General features: G+C 40.0%; 1 long non-coding RNA gene across 2 annotated transcripts; it reads right to left on the reverse strand.

Moving 5' to 3' along the window:
• Positions 1 to 4,073: 4,073 nt before the first annotated feature.
• Positions 4,074 to 9,626, reverse strand: LOC306995651. Of its 2 annotated transcripts, none has more exons than XR_013796905.1 (4): positions 9,520 to 9,626; positions 9,005 to 9,055; positions 8,645 to 8,697; positions 4,074 to 4,805 (listed from the first exon to the last, which is right to left on the reverse strand). It is a non-coding gene; the product is annotated as an uncharacterized lncRNA (long non-coding RNA). The 2 variants fall into 2 exon arrangements; XR_013796906.1 differs by having other exon boundaries at positions 9,005 to 9,066; positions 9,520 to 9,624.
• Between the last annotated feature and the right edge of the window lie 803 nt (positions 9,627 to 10,429).

The following is a 10,429-nucleotide window of genomic DNA, read 5'->3' on the forward strand; positions in this document are numbered from 1 at the left end:
TATTAAATGGAGTGTTTATGAGCATATGAGCAACAGCGATTACGTATTATGTTTATACAGCAGCAGCAAGCCATTATGTGAGATACTGCTACTAAGCATAAGAGACTTGAGAAAATGTTTAGTGAAATGGGCTTTGCATGTATACACATTAAACCGGGGCACAACTTATTTGCTCGAAACTTCCAGCAACACCATCATTTTTGGAATTTTTGGAATTTTTACACGTGTGCGTTCAGGCTGATTTCAGCCACTCACGTTAGATACATACTTCGTTATTTATCAATTGTTACAAATGACTTCCACATATACAATTGGAGAATAGAGGATTTGACAATGACAATAATTATCAAATGACGCTAAATAATTATACTACTTGTTCAGGTGGTTCTTTTCTCATTTCTATTAGCCAGCCTTTACGTAATGTGTTATGCAGCAGCAAGCGGTCTATTGTATGCAATTGCTGTGAGGAAAAAATCTCTCCTTTTGAGATGGTTATATCAAGAAACTGGATTCTTACTCGATAAACAGACTGGGACAATACTATCAGAGTCAGTCCTCATTTTATTATTTCTTGCAGAGGCAAAAGATAAATATACCACTCTATGCCAGCTATGCTGGAAGTTCTAAGGACAAGAATACACAGTTATATCTTAAAGTTTACCCTTAACCTTCTCAATATATTTGTGTGCTCTCTAAGAATGTCAGGTGTGTCCTTTGATCTTCTGAGGTAATCAGTAGCTGGCTTCCGCTTGCTGCTGCTTGCTTGTGTGCTCTCTTCTCTCCTCAAGATCTTCAACTCCAGAGAGCTCTAAAGGTCCCCTTTTTAAGTTTTTATAATCAGTATTGACACATATTAGGCCTATATCTATATTTATGCACATGTTGCTTCTACCTGCGTTAATACATTTCCTGTTCCAACATGCACTAGAGTAAAAATTGTAGGTGTCTACTCAAGCCAGGTGCGTAGAGGAAATTCTACTACATCATAGCTCTGATAGCCTGAAGTATATTGTTTCCCAGGTTTGAGCTATAATTTCCCCTATGTTAGGTTTAAAGAAAAAAAGGCATGCTTCCCTGTGGATATTTGCTTGGGTTAGCTTTAGGAGTACATCTGTAGGGCATTTACTTCCCTTCATTTACCTCTCTCCCCAACCACTGTTGGGTCTTGAAGTAGGGGGATACATATACTCCTTTAGGTACTCCTGTATAGGCCTCACTAGTTTGACCCATGTTAAAGTTCTAGCTACAGTGGGTCCTGGAGAAGTGCCTTTATATAAGTCAGGGTTGAGCCACTCTCCCCCAGTGTGAAAGCACTAGCTATAACAGACTGTTACTCAGGTACCCTCCTTGGGGTTAAAGCAAAGCAAACTAAGTTCAGTAGGGCATTATATCCCCTCTATTTAGTTTGCTCCCAAATTACTGTTGGATCTTTAAGTAGGGGCTAGGGCTGGACGATATGACCAAAATTTATATCACTATATATTTCTTAATTTCGGTCGATACGATATAATTCCGATATCGATATGAACAATATAAAAGCCTCAGGAAAAAACTTATCTTTAACTTTAAGCTATAGGCATAGGTCGATTATATTATTCTTATAGATTGAAAAAAGTGCTTCAGCCACGATAAAGAATATGAAAAGTTCTCAGTTGCTGCAGAAAACAAACCAAAAAAAAAAAGTGAGCAACAATAAAAACACATGTTGCTGAGGGACATTTTGAGTGTTGATGACACCCTGAATTCATTTTGATTGATGAATCTGAATGCAGTGTTTACATGAACGCTAAACAAGTGAGTTGTTGTGCGGGTTTTTGTCACAAGCTTCAAATCAGAATAGATTTTTTTTTGACATGCGCACACTGCACAAATATAGTTTCCAGCTGTTTGCACAGAATAACTGCCTCACATAATAACATAATCCACCATTTTTGTCCGACAAAGCAGTCAGGAGAGTTAATTTAGTAGATTAACGTTGGAGGATTTAAACTTGAAAAACAGAGTGTACTGACGTCTTTCCGCGGTTAAAACAACATTCCTTATTATGTTCATTCATGTTTATTTGATGCTAAACATTATCTAGAAGGAAGAGATGATCGGTTCACGAGCAGCTTTAACTGAGGCTCTACAGCGATCTGTCAGACACATTAAAGAGCCACAAACGGTATTTATTGTTTAAATTTCTTGACAAAATTGCCAAATTTGAAAGTTGAGACTTTGTTTCATATCAAAAGTAACCTGGTCTGTCCTGTCGGCACGTTGTCAGTGTCCTCTCTGCTCCGCGATGTGTTTTTCACTGACCGAGAACATGATGTGGGGTGAGAGCATAGTGGCTTGTTGGACATAGCAACAGTAACTAAAGGGGGCGGATCTTTGCGAGCGGTCAATTTGGATATGTTTGAACCGTTGTGCCGTGCTTAAACGTAAATGTAAATGTAGCCCATGCCTGTAATGTATCGAAATATCGGAAATGTTTTTAAAATCATTTCACCATTATTGAAAAAAAATTATATCACGATATATATTGATATTGAATTATTGTCCAGTCCTAGTAGGGGCTTTCATTTCCTTAGACAAGTGGGTCTTTAGACGCCCCCTTTTAAAAGCCTCTGCCAGACGTCAGGGGTCTTGAAGTAAGGCTAGACTCCCCTGAGGCTTGGGGTTGAGCCTCTCTAATAACATCGCGGGCTTCCTTTGGTAAGCTGCTCTTTTTGAGCAGTAGATGGAGTGAAGTGTTTTACTCCCTCCCCCACTGTCCTGGGTATTATATAGGGTCCCTTGCTCCCTTAAAAAAAGCCAGAGTTTGGGCTGCCTTCCCCAGACTTCGGGGTTCTTTATTAAATCTAGGCTCCCCTGTGACACCCTTGGAGTTGATCCTCCTCTGTGCGAGGCTCCTCCTTGGAGAGGCAGCAACATAGGAGATGGTAGCCACTGGGAATGTTTAACAACACAGTAGGCTTCTTTTTGCAAGTTTCCCGTTTGAGCCTTAGGCCCCATTTACATGTACATGGTTATTTTGAAAAACAGAGACATTTCCCTTCGTTTGTGCCCTTTGTTTACACGCAAACGGAGAATTCGCCCCTGAAAACGATTCTTTCTAAAAACTCCGGCCAGAATGGAGATTTTGGAAAACTTGAAGAAAAACTTGAGAAAAGCTGAGTTTTAGGCAGCCGACGTCACAGTATATGATATTTTTTCGGGATTTTGATTGGCTAACATGGGCTTGAGCTTCTCGTTACACTGCCACCTACAGGGTTGGCATGCTCTTGACGGCATATACACGGGTTTGTGTAAACGAACACTTTTCTGAAAACTGATGCTGAGGTGTCCACAATGTTGTTTTTGAAAACGGAGAGGGGTGAAATGTCCGTTTATGAAAATAGCCGTCCACGTGTAAACGTAGCCTTAGGGCTGAGTGAGGTTTCCTCACTCAGTGAGGCAATTTTACATAAATACTTGTAAATTGACAAATATCTCATAAAATGATGGACATTTTGAAAACAAAAACATTAATAATTGCTTTTTTAATAAGTATAAGCAACTGCCAAAATAGTTTTTATCATTTAATAAAACAGCCACAATACCTTAATTTACACACAATTTTTTCTTTCTCCAAGTAAATTTGTAAAGACTATCAGAATGTGTCATATATTCACAAATATTTTATTTATTTAAAAGATAAAACTAAGATTTAAGGTTTGATACAGTAAAAACATTTCTAAAAGTGCAATTAGTGACAATTGACAGTAAAATATATTTGTTCAGTAATTTTATATGGATTTGCTTGTTAATTTACTTAAATTGCCAAATTTACATTTTGTATTATACATTATAGTAGTATATATTATTAATTTATGTTAGAATCTACACTCAAAAAATAAAAACCTTGGATCAACTTTCAAAAAATTAAAGTAATCGATCACACAAGATATTTGACATTGACTCAAAGTAAATAATTTCATTTAGTTTAACCTGAAAAGTAACCTTTTAAAGGTTGATCAAACTAATTATTTTAGGTTGTCTCAACTAAAATGAAGTCTTTTAATACATTTTGATCAATGACTACTTGGAACACTTTCCTTTAGAACACATTTATATTTATTGTTCAATAAACTAGCCCACAAATTTGTTACATTATTCAAATAACTTGATGACATCACATTAGTCTTAGTAGTAATATTAAATTAGGAAGGTTTGTCCTGACAACACATTTCACCATAAAACATCCTAAAATACAATTACATGTTATGACAATATTGTATATCTGTTTCAAATGTATATGATGAACAGTCTTTCAGCTGAACACTAAAGGCAAATCCTGGAAATAGGGTTAGGGTTAGAGTTTTCTGACAGGAAACATAATGCAAATGATTTTCTTCAATGACTTGTGTGAATCTCTCCAGTTCTCAATATAGCAAGCTCCTGGCCGTAAAAACACCATCAAATTTAACCACAAATGAAAAATAAAATCAAGCAAGTCTGTGCAATTCAGCTCTGCCTACTCTGTGCTGTACAGCTGCGTGGTCAGTCTAGTGACTTTTGGGGTCATCTTTTGTCCATCAAGCACCATCTGGACCTTTTGCACAAATTCAAAGGTGAACTGAAGCCTTATCGTATATTTAAGGTTAAGTGTGTATACGAGTCCAAAGGCCATGGCAAAGGCGGTTGCAACCGAGGGCAACTCTTTCAGGACCTCTGTTACTTCGATGACAATTTTAATGTCTTTGAGTTGGATAGAGAGGATCCTCTTTCCCAGTTATAAAGATCACCATGATTGTGTGCTCCAGTTCTCCAACCTCATTTTCCTGCAAAAAAAAGAAAGAGAAAATAACCATGTTATAGTTTCAGAAATCTCCCGATTTCATGTTAGGTCATAATTTGCCAAGCTCCTATACACTAAAATTTCAAAACTTGAATAGGCGCAAATCAAACGAATCAAATGTTTATTGCAAGTGGTGTGACTACCGTATTTTCCGGACTATAAGTCGCTCCGGAGTATAAGTCAAAAAATGCGTCATGAAGAGGAAAAAAACATATATATAAGTCGCATTTATTTAGAAATTTATTTCACAAAATCCAAGACCAAGAACAGACATTTAATCTGGAAAGGCAAGTTATTCAGCTCCACAAAAGCACACAGAACAACAGGCTGACTAGGTGTCCGCGTAACACAGGGTTTCCCGCAGCACTTTGGAACTAAGGCGGCCGCCTAAGCAACACACGCCTGCCGCCTTAACTACGTCGTCAACAAAATGTATGAGCGATATCCGCCGCGTTACTCTGTCCTGTTTAGAGCTCAGATTCTCTGCCCGAGCCCGATATTTCCCGCCGCTATCCGTGATCTAGAGACGTGCGGCGCTGGACTAGATTTGATGGCCGAGTGCGAGCGCGGGCGATAATGCACTCACTATGTGTGTGCGGGCTGCGGGAGAATAAAACGATTAAATATAAATATATATGAATAAAACATGTAGGGCTGTCAAACGATTAAAATATTTAATCGCGATTAATCGCATTAATGTCATAGTTAACTCGCGATTAATCGCACATTTTTATCTATTCTAAATGTCTCTTGATTTCTTTTTGTCCCATTATTTTTTCTCATTTTAATGCTCTTATCAACATGGAAAAGTGGATCGGCTTGCTTTGTGCAAATGTTTTTTTTTTTTTTAAAACAACATTGGCATATATTGTGTTCAATTTCACACTAACATTCTCACTTGGAGCAAATAATCTCTCACACAATGTAACACTGTCCATCAATAAAAGGGTGAAAGAAATACTGATGAGGTAACGTTACTGATGTAGAAACGCATTAGCTGTGTGTGTGTGTGCTTGGCCATCAAGTTCAGACTGGACGTGCTGCGATGATAGCTCAGTTCACAACGACAAAACACACAGATCACTTTGGTCTTGTCAATTGAACCATTTGGCAACTTTTTAAAAGTAAACTTTCCATTCAGAATCTTATTGGCATTTCGGCGTCTCGCCCTCATCATTCATCCACTCAAAACGTAACGTTCAGAGGAGAAGCGCCGCACCTCGTATTTAAAATTCGAACACATTATTCTCTAAGAGTGTACACACACCGGCGGCGGCATTCAGCGTTTTTATTGCTGGCCATAAACTGAGAAAGTGCGCGTCCGATATGCTAGACGCGCTCAGTTGTCCTAGACGCGGCTCGGCGCTGGGCTTCTCGTTTGGCCGGATCGCAAGCCCAAACAAGTGTGTGCGGCGTGTCTGTTGTTTTGTTTCTGGTCTAGCTAGATCCGGTGTGGTGTTGTAGTTTTAATAACGTAATAATTGTTGCAAAAGCATGTTAAAAAAACTACAAAGTTTGCTAGGCGTTAATCTCGCGATAAAAAAAATTGACGCCGTTAAAATGGGTTTGACAGCCCTAATAAAAACTAATAAATTGTTATTCATCTGTTGCAGAAATGCAACAAGAAAAACTAAAACAAAATAGAAACGATTTACAAGCCAGAGTTTCTATTTGTAACATGTTTGCAGCGTTGCGCGATGTAGCCAATCACAGACATACGTGTTGATTTCTTGAATGCAATGCCAATCGGAAGCATTTAAGTTAGAATCCCTCACTGAGCCTAACCCTAACGGACTTTTTGTTCAGTGCTGAATTCTGCATGCTGGCAAATCCTCTGATTATAAAATAGATTATGAAAGATTCATTATGCAGTCAGCTTCATTGATAATAACAGAGATGTATGAGATCGCGGTGAACTCATGTCAGCTTTTTACGAATTATTAAGAGAGCGCGCATTTGCGCCCATTCATGGCAAACCATGCACGCAGCCTGCTTGCTTTTATGTTAAATTAATAGTGGATTGTGAATGTTAATGCTTTAATAACATAATTTATCGGGAGCATTTATGCTGATGTGTATGGCGACACGTAGGCTAACGTGCACCTGAGACCCGCAGTGACGCAGTGATTGACAGCTGCTGTCAGACTCGCTAAGATGGAGAGTGACTGGAGTGACGCAAGTAGCTTTGCAACAGAGCGGTGATTTGAAGTCGAGGACTTTTCTCCCCCACCTTCCCCTGAAGTGGAGGAATTGTCTGTGGACACAGAGCCAAAACCATATCAATTCCAGCCGCTAGCTCAAACTGCGGTGTCGCATCGCATTAACTCCCGCATCGCGATCGGCATCCGACGATGCTAGCGAAGCAGCCGCGCAAAGAGAGAATGGGTCCAGTATCTGAGTAGATTATTATTACTATTGACCTACGTTAAGCATATTTTGCCGCTATGTGAAAAAAAATATCCAGCAAAACGTGTCGGCGGTTGTGGAGTCCATGCAGGAAGAGCAGCGTTTGGCACACAAGTGCATGTAAACACTGGCGCCTAATTTCCAAGTCTGGTGGAAAGTTATGCAGTCCAGCAGTGCTGTTGCAACCGGCAACACTACACCTACGTACCAGCCTAACCACTGTACTAAATAAATAAATCAAGCCTTTATTACAAAACACTAGGCGATATCATACAGCATTCAGAAAAATGCGCACCCCTAGTTCCTCCGTCTATGGCCCATGACGCTACGATGAGCATTTACTAGCTACTTTAAAAAACGCTGCGCTTCTCGGTGTGCGATACCTCGAGTTGTCACAGACGCGTTGCGGTGCTTCTCGGTGTGCGATACCTCGAGTTGTCATAGACGCAACGCAGCGCTTCTCGGTGTGCGATACCTCAAGTTGTCATAGACACGTTGCGGTGCTTCTCGGTGTGCGATACCTCGAGTTGTCATAGACGCGACGCTGCGCTTCTCGGTGTGCGATACCTCAAGTTGTCATAGACGCGACGCTGCGCTTCTCGGTGTGCGATACCTCGAGTTGTCATAGACGCGGCGCTGCACTGCGATACCTCGAGTTGTCATAGACGCAACGCTGCGCTTCTCGGTGTGCGATACCTCAAGTTGTCATAGACGCGACGCTGCGCTTCTCGGTGTGCGATACCTCGAGTTGTCATAGACGCAACGCTGCGCTTCTCGGTGTGCGATACCTCAAGTTGTCATAGACGCGGCGCTGCACTGCGATACCTCGAGCTGTCATAGACGCAACGCTGCGCTTCTCGGTGTGCGATACCTCGAGTTGTCATAGACGCAACGCTGCGCTTCTCGGTGTGCGATACCTCGAGTTGTCATAGACGCAACGCTGCACTTCTCGGTGTGCGATACTTCGAGTTGTCATAGACGCGGAGCTGCACTGCGATACCTCGAGTTGTCATAGACGCAACGCTGCGCTTCTCGGTGTGCGATACCTCGAGTTGTCAGACGCGACACCACGTAACTCTCTCTGCCTGCCTTGCTTGTGCTAACAGCTGTGCAGGGCTCTCTTGCGTGCGCAATCTGCACCATAGAACTGGCTTAAACAGACGATCTGATGGGTTTTAGAAGATTAAATTCAACCCGAAACTAAAAAACAGACCAGGCCTCTATTTGAAACCGGCCTTCTTTTATCCAAACCTGTAGCCACACCAGGCGTGTAAAAGAGACAGGCGTCTTTGGGACTCGGTTATTATTTGAAGTTTTATGGTATACATCGATATCGGACAAAATTTGTTAGAAAATATCGGCATATCGAATATCGGCCAAAATCCATTATCGTGCATCCCTATACATAGACCTTACCACAAGCAATGATCACTGGCAGAAGCCCAGCAGACTGATTGGTGGCTTCTTCCCTGAAGTTGAAAGTGAAAACATGATTAAGTTTTAGCTGTTAGCCATCAGAGTTTATTAACAACTAACATCAAGCACAAATTAAGAATACCCAACATTTAACATAAATAGATATATTTACTTTAATTTAATGATTTTAGGAAAGCTGGCTAACATTTTGGTACATTTCTACCACATGCAACCTTAAATGCTGTTAACAGTGTAGCAAACTAACTTTACCAGCTAGAAATAGCTGGGCCTTGTAATATTATGGCTGATAAATACTTAACACAAGATAATTAGGAGTGTAAATAAAAGATTACATATGACCTTATGCTATTGACAGCAGAAGTAACCATCAGTCAAGTTTGCAGCTTGAACCTGGTGATTAACTAACGTTACCACATTTCAAGTGTTAAAAAAAAGAGAGCATTATTTACCCACCTTCATGACAAGCTAGCTAACGTTAGCATGACATGGTTGGTAACGTTACTGCTTGATGTCTATTAATGCCGTTTAGTTTCATACTGATATCTTCACTAGCTAGCTTTAAAACAGAGCACGCAGAGCTCTTAAAAGACAGTAATCTCTACAAATAAACATTTTCTAGACTCTTCACGCCACTGTTAAATATTAAAAACACTCAGCAGAACAAATGCATTTGAATGCATGAACATAAAATTAGCTGTACGTTAATGCACTAACTTACACGTGGTAACTTACTTTAGCTAACGTCATGCCCCCCACAAAATGAATTTAGAAATTATATGAAGAACGTTAACGTTACTAGTGCTGGGTAGGTGTTTTTACCATAGACTGTAAAAAAATACTGGTTTTTACCTTACCAGTATCAATGTTGCTCGGAGTTCTTCTGTGTTGCAGACTGGCTGGAGGGATCTGTTGAAGTCTATCACGGCCGCTCGCAGTCGCAGGTTCAATGTGTGTGTTCTTCACAGACAGTTCAACGGACGAGTTTTTTTTTTTTTTAACAGGTCAGGTGGTCAGAGAGCGGGATCTCCAACTCAACAATGCGCATGTGCAAATCATGCTTAATCTAATAAAAATGTTCTGATCAAATTAATAAATTCAGTTTAATATCCCGCTGCCAAATTATATTGTATCAATGTAAAAAAAAATGGATTCAACCATAAATATAAACTAAAACGTTTAGTTTAAATGAAAAAACTAATAATTTTAAACTATTTCAATGTCAAAATACACATTAAACTAACAACAGCAGTAAGACTTTTTTCAGTGTACCAGAAACCCCTTTTGCTTTATACTATTTATTAAAGGATACCTATTAGGCTTTTCTGTGAATTCTGTCATATCTATGATGTTACAATGTCAGATGTTCATGCTAAACATGGCCAAAGTGTATAATAAAGTCCTCTGGCAGCTCTGCCTCAACTCTTTATGAAGTTTCCTGATGGACAGATAGCTTTACTTATTGTGAATGCTAGCTGTTGCTAAAGATAGCTTGCAGCAGCTGCTGTTATAATCTGGCTCTGAAACAGCAGTCCAAAGCATCTGTACTAATGTTAATGTTTACATCTTTAACACCCCATACCCCCGGAGCATTAAGCTTACTAGCTAACTAGCTAGCAGAAGCTACAATACAGGGATCACAGAACTACAATATAGGGCTTGAAATGCAGCATCATACAGCCCCTTTTAGTCAAACATTTCAGCTTACAGAATTGCGAAACGTGCAGAAACGTGGCCACAGTTACCCAGCAGACCGGGGTGATTTGA

Source organism: Phoxinus phoxinus (genome assembly GCF_949152265.1).
Source record: "Phoxinus phoxinus genome assembly, chromosome: 3".
Taxonomy (NCBI): domain Eukaryota; kingdom Metazoa; phylum Chordata; class Actinopteri; order Cypriniformes; family Leuciscidae; genus Phoxinus; species Phoxinus phoxinus.